A 20,842-nucleotide genomic window follows, 5' to 3' on the forward strand; every position below is an offset into this window, starting at 1 on the left:
CAACGTTACAGTGAAAAAAAATATTTCGTATAACGCAGCTGCTTTATTCACGAAATGCGTCTAAAAATGTTCAAATACTTTCGTGAGCCTGTGTATCTCTTTTACCTTCTATATATTTTCTTTGGTCGAATGGCGAAACTACTAGGAAAGTGGCGGTATCGCAACAGACCAGCCAGCGTCACATAAATAATGCTCGCAATTAGTTAATACAAATTCGCGGCCGTGCGGCTGGACCGATTTCCGCGAGTTCTCGATTCCCGCTGCCGCAGCAAATTCTAGATTGCTAACAAAATTAAGTTCCTCGGCGAGCCAATAGTTTCGCGTCAGCCTCCGTGTGAAATATTTCCCTGCGCCTCGTAATGTCTGGCTCCTGTGCAGGATCGACTAAAGAGACTGAAAATAACGAAGATAAAAGAAAATAATGAAATATCGAAAGAAAAGAAACAAAAAGGAAAAAATATAGCAAGTGAGATAGAGAGAGAAAGACTAACGTGAAAAAAAAGGAAATAGCAAGGCATTAGCGAGGCGCGATTCCGGCGCGATATTCAGCATTTTTCAACGCGATGGATATCGAGTTAAATTTAATGCAATTTCACGTTACATTATTCCGATAATCTTATCGCGCGTCATTGCCTATTGGACTTATGGAAGGGCTTTTATCTTCCGTCCGCTTGTACCCGCCTCCGTCGGTTCAGTTATCGCATTATTTCGCGCCCGATAGTTATTAATCGAATACCGATACAGCCCGAATAAATAGAAACTTCCGTTGAAATTGGAATTATCGAGCCGATCCGTGGGTCCCGCGTTTTTCGCTACCGTCGTGCTCCACTCTGCTGAGACAAGAAGCTGTAGTATGTGAATGACGGGGGTTTATCGAATCGAATTATTACCGAAATGGTGCTCCATTTATTTACTTATTTTTACATATTCGGTTATTAACAATATACTCGGACGATTAACAATATATTCAGCGTTCTTTTATTAGGACGAATTTGTTATTCCATTAAAATAGCATTTCGCGACAAAAAATGCTGCATATTTCTCTGAGCCTGGCAGAATAATCTCTCGGTTTTAGAAGGTAAATGAAAAAGACTTTAGTTATGATACATGTTATTCAGCGTTTTATCACAGAATAAAAATTGGTTTCAATGAATTAAAACTGATCTTTTCGATTACGCGTTTAAAAAAGCAAAATGACAGAAAACATAAATAATACGTGCAGTATATCTTTTTATCCATTTCAAAAACAGGCCATTTGCTCTGTTAGACTTCCACATTAAGAATTCGAAGTGTCTATCTAATTTTCCTCGTGCTTCGCTTCAATTTCCATTCAGTGGACAAATCGACATACTCTTTACCTATTCATGCACTGGCCACTCTGGCTTCGTACACAGTGTGATATAACGTTGCCATTTCAAGATTTTACGCTAGTCCGGTGGATGCAATGTTATCCGAGCGCAAGGAAACGTGCTGCTTTCTCAGTCTCGCATCCCTCTTCATAAATTCTGACCTCGTGTATTGATGTATGAATACGAGATGCGGATCTGTTAAATCAGAACGAGATACATCACGTCTGGGAACGAAACTCGGGATAGTATTTGTCTTATTTCTCGTTGTCTTTACGTTCTCCCCAGTGGTGAGTGTTTTCGGAATATTGCACGCTCTGTTCTCGCGCGATTGCATAATAAAATTACATTTTCACTATGTCGCGTATATCCCGTTTTAGTCGAACGAAATTTACCCATTTTTATCCTATATAATTTCAGCTATGGTTCTTTAAATTTAATACTTTCTTTAAATTTCTAATTACTCTTCTTACAGAAGAATTTCGAAAGGGCGTTAATTTTTTTTTTTTTATTAAGTTTATGTTCGTGATAAATACCTTGTAATTTGTATACCTGTACGTTTCTTGATTTTCAAATTTTGCCCCTATAATCATGATAGTCGTGCCTCGTTACAGTACCAACGAAATTTCAAGAGGCTTTGTACACTGCTAGTTAGAAGTATCAGGATGTCTACCGATATTTCAATACTTTGCTACTGTTATTTCCTTTACATCATATTTAATATTATAAAATACCAAATAAAGTAAAATTTGTTCGAATTTTCGAATAAATGTAATAGCTATGTTTAACAATGTATAAATCCCGTCGTATACTCATACAAATTTCCTATACCACGCGTCCGAATATTTTCACGATTCGCTATAATCTTAGATATAATTTCTCATTCCGAAAAATTGCTTCCGAGAAACAAGACTTCCCTCCTTCGTGAAAATTCTCAAAACCAGGGACAATCGTAGTACGATCCCACAGAATTAAGCTCGATCTCGTCCATCTACAGAACGTGGACGTCGGCGCGACCAGATCCGCTAGACACATGCAGAAAATTGGCGCGAGTATGGGGCGCGAGTCGGCCGGAAATGACGAAAGTCCTCCACCAGGGGCTACGTTTAATCAGAATAGCCGGGCTCCGTATCGGGCGCCACGGCTCGCATTAGTCCTGACACGGAATCGCCAACGGGTACCGTTTCGTACGAGCGAAAAGCGCTTGAGGGTGTTGGCCGCTGGCCAGATTGAGCTGACGAACTGGCTGAGCGCGTATCGCACGCCCACGTCTCCGCCAGCGATCCTTTATGTCCTCGCGGCGTCGCGGCCTGGAAACAGTCAGGTGGATGCGAATAATCCCGAAAGCAATTTGGCGGCAGCGCCGTTCAATCTACTCGCTCTCCTTGTCTACTCCTCTAAGAGTGTAGCGCGCGCGGCCCGGGCCTGTCTCGCTTCAGTTCACCACAGCTTTCCTTTTCGCCCTCGTGTTCCTGAGCCGCGGATATCACCGAGCAGGCTGCGCTTTAACGAGGCAGACGAGTCCCGGACAGAAGGAGGGAACTTCGACATTTTCGAGAGGACTCGAAAGTTGGTTTTAAGCCGTTATTAACGGATGCGTATCAACGTTGGCTGCAGATTCGATAGCTTGACCGCTCGAGAGTTGCTCGCTCCTCCTATATTCCTTTTGGTCTGCGCCTACGAGCATCGTTCGAGAGTGCCGCTAATACGCGCCTGCCAAGCTATCGTTCCACCTTTCCACGGAATGCTGTACGATTCGTTTGCCGATGGGAATGAATGCGCGTTTTGTCATTTGACTATTATCACGCTGGAAGTTTCGTGCTTGCTTGTCTAGCTGCCTCAACGTATAACAATCGGATTGTTAGGTTTGGGATTTATTAGGAGGGTGGCTGTTGTCTTTGATGAAATTGTTGTGACGGTTGTTTGGATAGCTGTCTGATAGCAGGAGGATGGTGTTGATTAAGCGTAACGATTGATGCTGTGCTTGGTCTCGGCTGCGTTTAATGGAACACGTCTGAGAGGGTGAGCTCCGCGGGAATTAGACGCTTGGTGTGAAGTGGTTTGATACGGAATTGTAGACAAGCTGAATCTGAATGGAGCGTTAGGGATAGCGTACGATCTTAATTTTGAAGATCCTTTTAAATATAGAAATGATACAATTGATTATTTAGAACGCTATATCTGGTAATTGAGGTCGAGCTATAGCTAAGAATAAATATTTTTCTGTAAAAGTTCAGGGAGTTGAAAGACCTTTATATTTGGTCTTCTTGCATTAGATGACAGAGTTATTTCCTCTCATAAAGAGTTTTATCAGAAACCTTGCGAATAACTTTTGCTATACTATCGTACGAAGACGAGAGTGGGTTATGTTTAGACACTTTTATGTTTAGAGACGAAATTGCTTCTGCTCCTAAATACGGCACGATGAGTCTTATTGGGAACGTTATATATATATATTCCTTACAGATTTTTCTAATTTCAACTCGTCTCATATCTTTTTATGTTACACCGAATCTTAATTTAACTTCAACTATGTTTTCCAAAAACGTTAACGATATATGCACGAACGCTTTTCCCGTATTACGTCAGAAATTTTATTTTTATTTTTTCAATCTTTGTTCGTCTTACATATTGTCGTGTTAATGTTAGTGATTATATTGAGAAATTTGAAACTAATCTGAAAATGTATATAGAAATTACAAACATTTACTATACACAATAAATATACGCTTGATAAATAAGTAACATGTAGGCAGAGAAATAATCTTCGTGTCAATCGATCTCAATGATCAATGAGCAAATATAAAATTAGTGCTAAAAATGATTTCATTGAATATTCTGGCTCATTAATGCACTGAATAATTGTCTCTTTACTTCAGATACTTCTGCACGACACACGCAAATGCCAAAATACTTTCGTGGGCTTTATTTGAATTTTTTCTTAAATAAGTCTAGAGAATGGGAAATGGGCTGGTAAATGGCCAAAGTATTAATTACGCTCGATCTAACAATTGCGTTAGCATGCACGAGCAATCATAGCTCGTATTGTAGTTATAATGTTCGAGCTAGAGTCGGCCTAAGTGGATCTTAACGTATCATTGAACGATCTTAACGAGGCAGACGAGCGGTTCCTGCTCGCCGCCGCGCCCGGGAGGAAACTTCGGTATCCTCGAGTGCACTCCAAGTCCATCTTAGGCAGTCATTAACGGATGCACGGTGTAATGATACGTGCTTCAGCGGCCTGATCCCCATGAATGACGTCTCTACGCTTCTCAACGTTGCCCAATAACAATTAACAAGCAACCACGGTTTCAATAGCTCATATGGGTACTCGAGTGGTAAACACGTTTTCAAAGGCAATGACGGTCTTAATGCTCGATGATGGGCTACGATATTGTACCAACCAGACGAGAAGGCAATTGAACAGGATAGAGTGGTATAATTGCATTAGTGCGTCATTAAAATCTTTCAAAGAGCAGAACTAACGGATATTCACTTGCGTAAACTAAACTCGAACTGTTTGGAATTGAAACTATGTTGTCTAGAAGACGCGTACAGTTTTATAGACATCGTCTGAAGACTTGTGTCCATTTGTAAGGTTCTGGAATGTCTGAAGACCATTTGTGGAGAATCGATGGAATTCTGTGATGGAGCTCCGTCAGTCACTCTAATGGTTCTCGTTATGAAGATGGAATATGTTGTTACGAGTATTGGCCAAACTAATGTCGTGGCAGAAACGAGAAGACTATAAATGGACCTATCTTAATAGTAATAGTTTCTACAGAAGATATAAATGACAGCGGTATTTTCCGGATGTTCGATGTATACGCATTAAAACGACCAATTTATTTAATAATAATAATAATAATATGTTCTAATGGAATACGCCTGAACCGATATAAAATGTCAAAATATTTCGTATAACACAAATAATGAATCTATAAAGGAATTTTATAAGTGATCAAATACTCCACGCGAGCCTCTGTATACCGATAAGAAATCAATTTATAAGATATCGGATGAGAGATATTTCATTAAGTATTTACAGCAATAACCTCCGATAACGAGGCTGAATAACATGAAACCTCTTTAAGATCGAGCGTCAACGAGCAAGTAACGGAAAGTAATGACCAAGATCGGTTCGCGTTTAACGATTCCATCGCAGCCTCAATATTTCATCCAAATCTATCGTGCTCGAACGGAGCATCGCGGAATAACGAGCCAATCAGGCGCCATCAGTTCGCAGGAAGTTTAGCATTCCCGAGCGAGCCCGAAGGGGATCTTGAAAGCCTTATTACCGCTAGGGTCAGCCCCGTTAAGGCGTCTTTTGAAAATCTGATCGTGCTCGAACAAAGCGCCTCTTTCAGTTTCCCTCCCCTCTCTCTTCTGCCGTAGCCAAAAGCCTGCGCTCTTATCCAACGACACTCTCGAGTTCCATGTGATTTTGCGAAAATCCATTTTATTCCCCGCGATATCCGACTTTAATTTACCGTCCCGCTTCTGTATTATTAAGGATATTGGTTTCTGTGGCGGCTGCCACACTCGTGTAAGCATCGCGTAATATCCTGTTGCCAACACACACGTCCCTTGTACAGTATTCAGCTTAGTTAGATATTAGCCGTATTTAAACGTAAACAGACTACTATCGCGCAAAAGTGCTTGACTATTGGTCGACTCGTATCACTTTGTTCCTTTGTACGGGAAAATTCAGTGATGTGGCTTACTGTTTCGCTTTGAGCGAAATTGTTATTGCTTGTAGATACTATTGTTAGGATGAGAATTGCAATGGCGGTTTTAAATCAGTTCATTGTTGCCTTTTATGGGGATTGTACGTTGCGTTTATTATAACAAATGCGCTGATAACTGGTAGATGTTTACGCAAAATATTTTTATAATAAAGAAGCGAAAGTAGAATAAATGTATGTACCATCTTTTAAATATCATAACGTGTACGTTACTTTTAATTTAATTTTATATTGTATTATACGATTTTATATTTACACTTTATATATTTACGGTTACACATTTTTGATAATAAAAAAAATCTCGATATATTTTATATTTGTTTATCTATCGAATCAAACAGATTATAAATTATACGTTATATATTAACAGATTATATCAGGTCGTCCGAAAAGTTTCTTTCGTTTCATAAGGTGATAATAGATGAACAACAATTTCTGTTTTATATTATTTTGTTGAATTAGGTATGATCCATTTCGTTATATTTCTATCATTATGCTCATGCATAATTCAATAAACTAATATAAAACAAAGAACATTATGAGTCTATTATTTCCTTATAATATGAGAGAAACTTTTCGGACAATCTAGTACACTATTTGAGAATTAGGCAATAGTGTAACACGTTTCGAAACTTTCAACTCACATTACTATATTAATCCTTAACCAGGCAGTTACGTAAGAGTATATTGAATCTGACAAATTGTTCTCTGTTAATCAGGTATTTTTACGATAGTTAATGCGATGTTATGTTCACAACATTAAGGTAGTTTAAGATTTCAGTCTACCGCATCGTATACATTACTGCTTTCATCGCGAATCTAATTAGAGTTCTATTACATGTATTACAATTTTCAGGTGAAACTCTATTATTTAGCAGCAGCGGCAGCAGCGAGCAGCTCATTTCTCTCATTTATACATTAACGTAAAATTGCCTTAGAATACATTAATAAGTCTAACAATGGTATCGCATCCCACTAATGAAATTTTGCATATTCCATCCGACGCTCGAGAGCAGCCTTTCTTATCGCATTCTCACCGCGGAGGAAAACATGCTTCAGAATAAATTCGCCTAACACGTGTAATATTAATTACGATGTATGAAGAAGCTATAAATTCTCTTTATTTCCTAACAAATTTCTCCAGATCAAGTCAAAAGGTATTTGAAATATATTTCAATCTCTAATAAATTGAAAGAAACGTTTTTCTAAGAGTGATAGTGTAGCTTTCGTTTTTTAAAAGCATTACACCACCTTCTTTTCGGTTCAATAATTTTCAACCAAACATAAAATTACTTTCACCTTTAAAAAACTATATTCAGTCTTCGTTGTGATTTATCTATCTATCTATCTTGTAATTTCTTCTTGTTCTTTAACCTAAAGATCTCGCAAACAGGGCATCGTTGTCAAATAATCAATAGAATAAAAGAAAATACGGAAACCGGTCTAAAATCCACCCTTAAAAATATCTATAACTTTAGCTTCCAGAAAAATGACAGAAAATATGTTAGAAACGAAGCGGAACTGCTGAGAAGGTCAACTTTGAAGATAACTGTTACAAAACAATTCCAGCAAATAATTCCAAGTTTCTATGTGCAAAATTCTTATTATAAATATACAATATTTATATAATATACGTAAATTTCTACTATGTAATAGTAGTTCTTATATTTCTAAATCACACCTCGTGTTCACGTTCTCCGCAACATCTCGCTTCGCTAAAAGCCATCGCACAGACGTTACACTATCAAACTCGCGCTTAATTCAGAGATAAGTTTCCACCACTGAATTGGCCCAAGAGTTTTGCGCTGCGTGTAACCATCCAGGAGTTAGACGGCTTCAAGGAGAACGTAATCGAACGGAGCAGAAGTAATCGGAGAGGCAAGTGTCACTCTATAGCTCCGCTAATCCTTTCATACTCAATTCCGTGTAACATCGATGCAAACAGGCAGACGGATAAAGACAGAGAGTCGGGTAGAGAAACAGAAAGGGAAACGGGCCATGTCGAATAGCGGCATCAACATCGGTCCAGGGTATCAGATCGTGAAGCGACGGACGAGACGCAGGATTATTCTCTGTACGTGATGCGTGAAATCCTCGGGTCAGACGAATGCGAGTAATTCCACGAGCGAGTTTCAAAACGACGACGTTCGATCTGTATCGCATGTACGAGTGCTGTATCGCCTCTCTGATCTCTCTGTTGCTAACTCCGTTTTGGATCGGTTTAAGCTCTCTTAATGAGACGGCTCTGGCTATTTCCGGATGGCAAAAATCGCGCTATACTCGCGGCTTTCGCTCGTTGCGTTCAAACCTATCGGGCGAAGACAGGAAATTTAACGACACGCTCGAAATGTCGCGGTATTTTCATTCCGTTTTTACATTTTGTCCTTTTTTTTCTAATTTCACGGATGGGTTATTTCAGCGATTTTAATACCTTTCAGCGTTTGTCTCTGGGCTTGTTTGCTGTAATTGTCGCTATGCTTGTATGCATGTTACTGTTTTTTTTTTATTTTACTCTTTCTTTCTCGTCTCTCTTTGTCCCTTGAAATTAGTTGGATGGATTTGAAATCGAGGTTTCAATCGCGAGTGTTAGATACGCGAAGAGCGAGATAGATTTCGGCCGTTTGTTAAAACGTTACGATCGACAAGAGGATTATAATGAAATATCGAGTTTTACGAATGCACCGCGGGATACGAAAGCATCTGGTTATTGGGATCGAAGCACAGAAAGGCTTTTATAATATCGCCCGTTTATGCGGAAATTCCCCGCGAATTTATCTGCACGAGCACAATACACCCAGGAAATATAATTAATTCGAAATGTAAATACCTAAACACGGTTACTGCTCTATAGTACAATTGATGCGAAAGTCGTTAGCGGTGGACGAAAATCGCCGCACACGCACAGTAATATACCTGTAGAAGTATGTGAACCGCAATGAAACTAAAAATCTATCCACGTCCATCTATTTCGAAATAAAATATTTCTCGGATAAGCATGAATCGTTCAACGAGAAAAAGTGGTACGAAATGTATGAATATTTGAGATCGACTAATGCAACGAGACCATCTAACGCGATGGTCTAATTCACAAAGTGCATTTTCTGATATGCATGGAATATTTCGATAACGATCGGCAATGACATCGATCGCCATTAATTGTCATCCGTTCTGCTCATTTGTCGTGGTCATTTGCCTCTCGAGTACGATAAAACACAAAGTGGCAGAGAAAGAGAATGGGAATAAAAACTGAACTAATCGCGTGGCTACGTGTCGCGAATAATGAAAAACTCTGTCGACTTATTGCTTCGTGGCGGTTCTAATGAGCCAGGGAGCCGAACTAATCATCGTCGACCTCATTGATCAATGGTCCGACGTTGAACGGTCTAGAAAACAAATTTAGAACGACCTTGGTTAATTAACGGGAGTATTCGTGTAACCATTGCTACGCTATTATTTTCTCTTTTTTTTTTTTTTCAACATTCCCGTTTTAACCTCCGTTTGCAGGGTAGAACGGGAGGAAGAAATTCACGACGTTAAAAATCGTCGGAGAGAAACGTACCGCGACTCGACGATAACGAATGAGTAATATTAAGATAGTTTGTTCCATCGTGACGTTTATATTGCCGATGATAAAGCCCGAAATGTGGAATATATTGTTCGAGCTCGGTAAAGTGGAAAGAGAGTAGCAGTGGTTAAGGTTAACCATGATCAGACAAAGGAGAAATGTATATACTTTATAATACTTAAGAGTATTATGGAAACAGAGACTCTCGGTACGAAACGAATTTCAAGGAGATACTTTTATCGAGTTCCTTCGTTTATCTTCCGCCATCGTTCGTCAATGTAACCCATGTATGAATTAATATCTCTTCGTATTATTACGTTTTTATCATATGCTTCAGACAATGGATCTGAAGAGTAATATATTATTCCAGGCAAACGAGATTACTTCGTTATACTGATTATACACGATTATCGAATGATGTACGTATATTTTTTAACGTGAACAACAGACAAATGTAATTGCCACCGATCATTGCAATTACCCGTTTCCGCGTTATAAAAATCCAATTAAACGCAACACGAAATTGAATCGGCCGGTCAAAGGAACAGCTCTTCAAACAAAAATCAAGTCGCTTAAAGCAGCTTTTAATTCGATCGTGCACCGAGCATTCGCAAAGACCGTTCGTTTCGTTCGTTCCGTTAAAAAACAAACGACCAGGTCGCGGGGGGTGACGTCAATTTGATGAATACCGCAAATTCGTCGAACATCGTTCGCGAGTGTATCGATTGCAGCCGGCGGCAGCGAGAAGCGTTTTGCGCGTCTTACACTGAATTTTATTTATGATGCGATAAATTTGCCATCAATAATGATCTGGCCATTGTAAATCGACAGATGCAACAGATGGCGTTCCTTCATAGAACTTGTACTTATCCCGTTATACACGAACGTATATTTATATATACATCGTTGGAAGAAAATATAATTTCTAATGCGTAAGCTGAAAAATAGACGAGTCAAATAATATCAATTTTTGATTTCTTATAAAATCGTAAGATTAAATTTTATTATTTGTTGCGTTTACTGGATATTAACGATAAATCTGCGAGGCGTATTCGTAGACGTATTAGTACGTTAAAAAGTTTGCAAAATAAATTAAATACATATAGAACGAACGAAATAAATACATGCGAGACATGCTTCTGATAGAAGAACTAAAAACAAATGGAATAAATTAAGTAGAGAAATGGAAGGGAAATATGTATATATACACGAAAAAGCAATTAAGATATAGCCCAGAGAAAGCTTTGATTATCGTTTGATTATTCAGAAAAAATAAAAAAATACGAGAAGTTTGTAATATCAATAGAAAGTTATGAACCGGGTTTCATAATAACCAAACTTTTCCTTATTTTTATATCACGACAAGGAAGAACGAGAGATCTTGCAAAGCACAGATGCTTCAAACTTTTCGTATACGTGGTCAACTTACGCACGCACGCACGCACGCTCGTATAACTCTAAACTACAGTAAGTAATCGAATAGCGGTTCAACGATAAACTATCACCTCGGCTCGTAAACTTGTACGTTCGATCGATTCGAATTACTTAGAGGTATCGCTTGCCACGACGAAGATAAAAATATGACCTATCCGGCATCGTTCGTGGCTTTCCATCCAGGTGGTTAAATAAAAAATCACACGACACCGTAACGATTCCTCAGCTTCCTACAACGTGGTTTAAGGGTCACGATGATGTGCCGTAACCTGACCGTTTCATTTTACTACACGCATTTTCCAAGTATTCCGAATTCTTCCCATGTTACTGATTAAATCACTTTTAGGGATCTTTGAGAGGGAGCGGTTTAATCAGTTAAAAGGCAAGTAACGAACAGCGAAAGCATAGCTAGCAGTAAAGCATGTTCTTTTTCTGTTTTGAACGTGGGAATATCATGTTTGAAAATCTATGACAAAACACTCGACACGTATCTATACAGATTGTAATGAAAAATTAAGGTCGTTTACATTCTTACCATTTAAACTTCCCGTTCTGTATTTTTGTTTTCTATAAATATTTTTTAGCGCTCTTATCCGTTTAATCATTGTACCATTCTATTGTGATTTATAAATTTGTTTGTAACAATTATTACTTCTTAGTTCCTCTATAAGAACGAAAGGTGATAATCATTCAGAATTTTCAACTCATGATCAAAAAGGGTTGAAAACGACTTCTGAACTTCATCCCTGCGTTCTAATTCTTGTTGGAAAAGCACAAGCGTGTATCGATTCTTAATTTTTGTAAAATTCATTCTTACGAATTTAATGAATTTTGTAATCGATCGTTCGAACGTATAACAAAGAAACTGGTGGAATATGTGAGGTGGATATTAAACGTGTCGGTTGGTTTATTAAAGAGACGAGTGATAAAATTTTAATAGTCAGTGTATATTAAAATTACTTTAAGTACAGAGATAGTGTATACCGATCGTAATCGTAGCTCGCTCAATACTACTATTTGACTGACTATTCGACTATATAACTGTCCTAGAGAGCACGTTCGTTTATTTGTATCGACCGGTGTTATTATAAAAAGTTGAAGTGTAACTTCGCTTGACGATTACAAATAACGGCGATAATATTTTGTCTGGAGTTCGTTTACCTTTGAAGCTAACAAAGCAAAACAACGTTGATATTCCAAAGCACAATAATACGAGCCTTTTCCGATTCAAATCTTTCGTTGGCTCAGGTGCCACTATATATGCAAAATCGTTTTTTAATAAACTACGCCATAATATCAATGATACGAGATGTTATTTCGCGGCTGTGCGGTGGTTTAATGCCCGTTAAGCAATGAAATTTAATTAATCTGGATCACCGAGATCGGAGGAACGCTCAAGCTGTCATTGTCCTCTCGAACATTGTTTTTCAATGACTAATTACGTATAAGGTTGGTATTAATTACTCGCGATTCTCGTTGTCGCACCGCGGCCTCACCGCAAATAACCGCGAAACGAAAACTCGGTTTGTACGCGAACATTCTCGAACAATGTGGGGGTAGAAGCTTCAATTCCCTCATGGTACATTGTACGCGATGTGCCCAAGTAAAAAACTATGATTAATCGTGTGCATTTACGACACAAAAAAATAAAAAAAAAAGCACAAGCGAAATATATGAAGAAGAGAAACAAAAAATTATAAAGGGAACAAAAGGAGTAAAAAAATACCTCGTATCGTAGGTTTTATTTTTATCAGTTTTCCAACGCCGACATATTTCCCTGTGAAATTGGCTGGAAAACTTTTACGCGCTGGTCGCGTAATATTGACCTCGGTTTGTTCGTACGTAAATAAATGCGATTAATTGTAACATCGCGCGAGACTTTTTCGTCGCTTCGGTTCTCACACGATACATCGAGCTTTTATAAATCATCCGGCCGCCCAGCCCAGTTTTGATCGCGTGATTTATGGATCAATTGTTTCGTACTCCATTGAAACGCGGGTATCATTCGAGCAGCGACGACCTCGAGCGGAAGGAGGGCACGAAATTCGATGAATTTCACCGAGCTACCATTTCCTACTGTTTCGATAATTATCGATAGCTCGTAGAAGGTTTGAAGTCAAAGAATCATTAAGGTATCTGCTGAAATACAAAACTTGTTTCCAACAAATGACCAATGTTTGTCCAATATCGATAATCCATTATTGCTTTCTTCGATTTTTCCATTCCTATTTCATCTTTTCTTCTATGTCAAAAGAACTCGAGCAAAGACGCCATTCCAAAATTCAGTTATATCATTTGGAAATTCTATTTTTAAGGTATGAAGAACAAATTTTCGGGACTTTAATATTTTTCAAAATCTCTTACATTGTTCCGCAGTAAAATAAATTATGCGACGATACGAATGAAGTATTGCAAAACCAGCAGATGTAACTTTATGAATAAATAATTTATTCCACTATTTCTCTTTAGAAAATCCTTCTCAATACCGCGATATTGCACTTACTTTTCTTATATTCTGCCCCTTAAAAATCATGCCATTGAATAACATTTTATTACAATAAATTTAACCAAAATTTTGTAAGAACCTTCAACTGCAAATATCATTAAGTCTCTGTAAAAAATTCTACATTCTACAGATACCTATCAAGATCGAAAGAAACGTAAATTAGGCAACGCATTTGTGAAACGTGGTATGTTCCATCAAGCGACGGTATCGCATCGCGTACAACGTATTCGTACGTCGTTTGAACTTGATTCGTGTTTATGCGCTGTAAGTAAAACGGTATTTGCCAGCGGGCACTCTTAACCGACAGGTCGCTTTAAAGTCGCGTTCGTGAGCAACCAAAGCAAATTTCGCGGCTTTAAAGCGGCGCCGATTTCGAGCGGATGTGCAGTAATGAGTAAGCGATGCATGAAGCCGAGCTGCGCAACCGTCGCAGCCGGAAGCAAGCTCTATTTGTATTGCCGTACCGCAACGATAGTGCATACCGCACGTTAATGTTAGGCGTACACAGCGTTTCTGAATGTGATTTTATCGCCGCAGTTTCGCGAATACGCGGTCGCCATTCTTTCCTCCGCGACCTCGACGTACGGCAGATTTCGAGCATTCTGGGTGCGTACGAGTGGATCTTCTGATTGCAAGCTACGAATTTGGTTGGGAAATTCAAGGAATGAACGGAATGACGTAGTACGAGGCGCTTTTAGAGAAGATTAGCGGTTAAACGTTGTGTTTTTTGTAATGGCACATTCAGGGAAACCTATCTATATTATAGAGACAAATTTTTTAAATGGAATATTTTAAGGTCTTCTACTAAGATTCTTTCAATCACTTTATTTCTTTCTTATAATATAAGTTATTCGGCGATAAACGATATTAATGGATGGAAAATTTAATTTTACTATAAAAGTTTTACTGTCAAGTAATATTGTTTCGATATGTATAATTTTCTGTGCTGGACTAGGTTAAACGTGTAGTAAGAATACTTGTATGCGAGTATTAGTGTGTGGGAGTATTTGTGTGCGCAGCGTCTCAAAAACAGATGGCCGTAAACTGGTCAGTCGTTAGAAGCATCTGGAAGGGTCGTCAGTTAACAGTCAGGTAAAGAAGAAAGTGCTGAGACGCGTGCAGATATGTATCGATAAATATAATAGAGATCGTCCATTAAATAAATGTATAACTATTTAAACATTAATTAAGAGTGTAAATTTTCTGTTCCCATAACATTATTTCGGCTTCAAAGATCCAAAATTCTCAACAAATATTTATCGCATTAATACAGAAACTGTCTATAGAAACTATTTGCAGATAGTTATTTCTCAACGAAATGTTTATTTGTCAGCTCTAGTGCACTTTATTTTCATGGTAACAACATTTTTGTCGGACTAAATGGTACAAAATTTAATACGATGTCCACGAAGCTAATTAATTAATATATCAATACCGATGCTGCATTGGTACAATTTTACCTGTGTCTTTGTCATTATACAAATTACTCCGTGGTAAATGAAGCGAGAATAAATGTCAAAGAATTCAGTTTTAGAAATTTAACAATATATTCGACCGGTTTACAATACGAATTTTCCTATTAGGTTTCCATTAATAATTTCCTGGCAACGTAATAACTTATCGGAGAATCTCACAGCTTTCAAATATTCTGCTAGTAAAATGTACATTCAGTACTGTATTATAGACTCTGCTAATACCCTATGCTTGCATTATTTCGTACAATAAAAGCGTTATTAACATTTTGAATTTCTCGATTATCGATCGGTAATGTTAAAATTTGATCTTGGAAACTACGATGGCTATGGTTCATGATTTTTGAATTATCGCGATTACGAAGCAGCACCCTCTCGCTCAGTCTCGGTAAATACCATACAGTATTAAAATATAACAGCAAATTTGTTGCTCACGTATCGATTCGCAAGTTCGTTTGAACAAGCCCGGACTCAACGATGCGCACAGGAATTTCCGAAAGTTCTACGACGAAATATCCACAATAACTCGTTGAAGCTACTAAACTTCGACGTTTCGAGCTGTGAAAAGAGTCGTGTTCTAGTCGATCACCGGTGCCAAAAAAAAAAAAAAAAAAAATACAAAATAAAAAAAAAAATAGCGGGAGAGAGAGAAGCATCCTCAACGTCGACGTGTTCGAAGTACCGACGAGGTGTATGATCAATCGTTTACGCGTAACGTCGAATCGTACGTAACCGTTTTGCAAACTGCAAACGCGCTCTAACGTGTTCTGCTTCGCGTTGCGTTATTGCTTCTGATGCAGTATAACCACGGAATTTATACAGAGCTTCCTATATGCAAATGTATGGTGCAGCCGAAGCTCTGAGCTTTTAATCGCGAATCGTCCCAGTTTAACTATCTAGCGAATTCATTGCTGCAAACGACATTGAAATCAGAACATTTTTGTACAATTCTCAAGAATCGTCGCTCTATATTCTTCTTGCAACCTCGATGATTTTCGATCGAAAGAGGAGGGTTTGTAACAGAAACGATGCTCGTTAATCTTTGTATCTTTTCAGGAAAAAAAAATGGTATTTCGCCATCCTTAATTTTCTTTGGGCAAATATTCGTCGTATTACAGGATTATTGTATGTTTCATTCGTAATTATGCTACAGGAGATTGATATTTAATTAAATCAGAAAATCGTGATCGTGGTAGATAAAGTTATTTTTGAAGACAAAATATTTTCAAACTAGAGTGATGTGCTTTAATATATCTTCATTTTTACTAAAATTTAATATTTTAATAAAATAATTAAAACTATAGATATTTCTCTTTTCCGCTGCTGCTATTATATATACTGATTCTGATACTGATTCTATTATATATACTGATTATACTGATTTCTTCATATGTGAGTCCTTGTTTAAAGGAGCCACAGCAATATCTAAATAATAGTCCTGTCAACAGTCCTATACCTATTTTGCAGACTCAGTTAATTTTTATTCGACGATAATTCATTCTCCTCTAATACGAGCTTTGCATCTGACCATCAGAATACATTCTTAGATAAAATCTCGAAAACTCTGACTAGGGTCGAGGCACGTTACAAGCCACTCATTCTTTTTCCTACCACTGTTCCTCGTGTCTTGTTCATTTTTTAATATTTTCCACCCTTCCCCCTTGTTCGTTGACAAGCGTTAATCGCGGCGAATTGAATGCTCGACGCTAATTGTATGCGTGTTTTAATTTGTCGATCGGATGCACGAAGTTGATTGCCGGGATTGATTAAATTTTCATTTAATTAAAATTGTTATAATCGCTTACAGCGATTATGGAAAGTCAGCATGTTCGGCATTTTTCGTAACGGAACGTTCGTTTTGGGATTAAGGGGAAAGTTCCGAAGCGTGGTTCGAGACGCCATGAATATTTTGTTGTCCTACCGGGTCTGTTTCCGAGAAAGAAGGTTCCAAAGTCGAGGTCGTTGATCGTACTCGAGTATTATACATAAACATGAACTCGGTTCGATGTAACTGTTTATATGTAAAATCCAACGAGACGGAGAAATTTTTAGGACGTTAGGGCTGGAATCAGCGGATTTCCTGATACCAGTCCATAACCGTACGTCTGTTCAAGCGGGAAGAAAATCTCTATTACTCCTTCGAATATTTTTGTTTTAAGGAAAAGTATTCTGACGAAGTCGCCTATCCCGGAATTCTTACCTCCATACATTTGAAATTCGAAGACGACTAGTACATGGAAGAGAATCGTCTGAATATCAAGAGCAACGAATCTGACTGCTGAATAAATAATAGAATTTACTTGGTTTAGAATTCGAAATATATCCATTGAAAAAGATATAGTACGGGTCAAGATATTATAACGAGATTGTGCTATTTAGAACCGTACAATGTAATGTGTATGTTTAAATTTCGATTGAGAAATTTCCATGGAGACCTGCCATTAATAATGTTTCACTTACAGGTAAAAAGAAAGAGACAGAGAAGAGAAAGAATAAGGAGAATCTTGGCAGCGGCTGATGTAAGGAATTTCGTTTACATTTCTACAATTGAGAATAATATTATACATCGTATTATATTACATAATTATAGCACCATTCACTGATAAGAAATTTTGAAAAATAGCTACGCAACTGATTAAAACCTACTCGGTATTCATTAATAGTTCGGGGAAAGTTACAAATTTCTGATCAGGATTTCAAATCTTTATTCCATTCTTCACTTATCTCATTATTCAATATAAGCAAAGTCTCTAAGTCTCTTCTTATGACAACACCGTAGCTTTCAATAGATTATCTATTTGCATTTCTATCAATTTATCTATCTCGATCCCAAATACACACACACAACATATTCATTTCAAATCCTGGCTAATTTTACAATGTTTCAATTTACAATTTTACAATTTACCCACATAATATCCTAAACTGTACTTCCCAGTTCTCCAGCAGAATTCACGTGTTTTCCGATGGTAAACGAGGAAGAAACAATCCTTCAACGAACCTTTCGACCCTTTAACGCCTATTCCTCGGAGAACTAGCACGTTAAAACGTTCGCCACGCAAAGTCTCGGCCCCGTGTATCCTAGCTTGTAGATTCTTACATGCAAAATCGTTGGTGGCGATCAATGGGTGGCACGCCGCGAGGAGATTGCAGCTGATGGGCAGAATAGGCGGCGAAGCTTGGCCACGGCATTCAACGAGGCTAACTCTATCCCGGCAAATTACATTTCCATCCCCGTACGTGATAGGTGCAGCAAACATGCCCGTCAACGTCCGACCGAGTTTCTCCCTGATTAGTTACACTCGACGCTCGGATTATATTTCCAAAGGCAATTAATTAACCAACTTCCTCGGGGTCGCTTATGACCGCGTCGCGCTACGTGTCACGATATCGTAGATAGCCGGCAGTGGACATTGAAGGACAGCGTCCAATAAAACTAGGTGGTCGCTACGGAAGGAAAGAGAGGGGAAAATGAAATTTCTTGCGGAGCGAAACATCGACTGAGACGTCCACGGGACCACCTTAATGGAAACTGTCGCCGAAAACGTCAAGGTAAAGCCGTACTGGCTGATCAATCGTACGGTTGGACTACTTTCGATGAACTCTTATGTCGTCCACCTACATTTTCCTCATTCCAATCATTTCTATCGCACGGTTTTTGTATTTCATATATTTCCAGGTTTCGTTGAATGTCTAGAATTGTTGACTCTTACAAACTAGAAATTTTTCGTTGGAATATCTTCAGAATCGTGGAGAGGCAGAGTTGTGAGATAGTTTCGATATCAAATTAAAACTATGGTTCGGTATATTAAATAAATTTTAACATGCAAAGTATACTAAACGAGATAGAATGTTGTTCGATGATAGAACGCGATGCGGGATAACCTGGACCAAATTCAAGGACTTCATTAACCGGATTTAACAATTAAGGCAGATCCGAATCTTCACTGTAATGTATATACATATATATATATATGTAATTTTAACGCTAACAATTTTCTCTTTTTTATTATCTTTCTTCGACCATTTTAAGGAAATTACTTAAACATTATCGACACGTTATTTTGCCACGTTTTTCTCAAAACTTGGATGGGCATGCATTTCTTTTTCACCTCCAAATCGAAAACACTCGGTCCCTCTAATTATTTCTGGCACTCAAAATTCAATTTAATAGGTTATTTAATAAGTTTTATAATTAAACGTTTCCTAATCGCCACATCGAAAGAAACTTCTTAAAAATTGCGTTCGATATATGTGGTTGAATTAGAATATGAAATTCGTGGAGTTTTCCCGCGTTTCAGGGCTGTTAACGTTATCAGGCTTCCAGCGGCGGAAATATTGAAGTTTCTAATTCGATGTCGTCGCGTGTAACGAGGGGAATTGCAATGCAATGTTCGCGTAATTTTCGTCGATGAATTCGTAGGACAAACGAGCGCCGTTGACATAATACCATGTTAAATTTATTCCGATCGAGTGTCAGAACTGTGTCACTTTGTGCATCGTAAGTTTACGCCGGTGTCGAATGGAGAGCGTTGCTTGAACGAGAGATCCGCGGATATTTCACGTTGTGGAGTGAATAACCGAAAAACGAATGTCGGTCCGTGATAAACTTGGCCCGACTGACCAGCGGTAAACTCCTCTACTAGTTCCGAGCATATATACGGGCTGTCAGCTCGCGTTACGCGTCTGCATCGACGCGTTCACCCCGCTGGAAATATTTCACGATAACCCGGATAGGGTTAAACGGGATATCATTTAATTTCCCGCTAGCCCGCGTGAACATTTTGTTCCGTTTGCACCGTGTTAATTACGAACGCGTCAAGCCCCGTCGATATACTTCCGTTCTCCATGCGCGCACATTCAAACGGAGTAAATCTCGCGTTAATTCCATGAATAATAGCACGACTAACAGAGGGGAGCCTTTTTAGAATGTTTCGATAAGGACTAAACACTTCTTCTTTTAGAGCAACAAACATTCTCCTCTTACAGAAGGTATTTATGTCTCGAAGGTGAAAGAATATCATCTTGGGAAAATAAAAATATCCACTCACCCAATCAAGTGTCCTTTGCACGGGGACAGCCGTAGAGCTGGCTGGTTGTTATCCTCGACGGTAGCGCCTCGTCACACATCCGATCGCCTCAGGATCGTTTTCCGAACTCGCATCGAATCATCGTCGATTGATACATCTTCCGCTTCGTCACTGAGTTTTTCCTCATTCCGTTTCCTTCACAGAAAACTAATCTTTCTTTCCTTGAAGATTTCCTCTCTCAACGTTGTACACCGTCCGGCGCAATGTCACACGTGATCGACTCCGATCGCAGATTACGACGCAACAATAACACGCGATATCGTGACGAAAACAGATCGAACAGTTTACAATTTGATCGTTGTATATGTGGTAAAAGGGAACGCGCGAAGGAGAAGGGGGGTTGTTCGACGAATGAGGGGGTGTTCGGGTCGAGGCCCGAGGCAAAACAAAAACGAGACAGAGGGAGCGACGTTACGCACGCGGTGGCCAGTCGCAGACTGAACTCGCGATCCGCGAGTAGCATCGATTTCGATGGAGGGGGAAAGGACTACGGGCCGTGACTGGAAGGGTGGGGTAGGGAGGGCTGGGAGGGCGACGCGCACGGGGCGAAAGGGACGCGAGCGGACGAGGCACAACGAGAGGAGCAGTCAAGCTATACGGGTGTCTAACAGCCGCGTTGGACGAGAGCTTATTTTGCCCGTGAGAGAACTGCTCTGCAGGCGTGAGAGACTTCTAGACGTGAAA

The 20,842-nt window shown here is 38.9% G+C and overlaps 1 protein-coding gene across 3 annotated transcripts in view; it reads right to left on the minus strand.

Moving 5' to 3' along the window:
• Positions 1-20,578, minus strand: part of LOC122569552 (discoidin domain-containing receptor 2-like) — a 141,094-nt gene extending 120,516 nt beyond the window's left edge. For all 3 annotated transcript variants that reach the window (XM_043730756.1, XM_043730755.1, XM_043730754.1), the window contains exon 1: positions 20,120-20,578. The gene's annotated coding sequence lies outside the window, so the exon portion shown is untranslated. The remainder of the gene's footprint in view (positions 1-20,119) is intronic.
• Positions 20,579-20,842: the final 264 nt, after the last annotated feature.

This window comes from Bombus pyrosoma, linkage group LG7 (genome assembly GCF_014825855.1).
Source record: "Bombus pyrosoma isolate SC7728 linkage group LG7, ASM1482585v1, whole genome shotgun sequence".
NCBI lineage: Eukaryota > Metazoa > Arthropoda > Insecta > Hymenoptera > Apidae > Bombus > Bombus pyrosoma.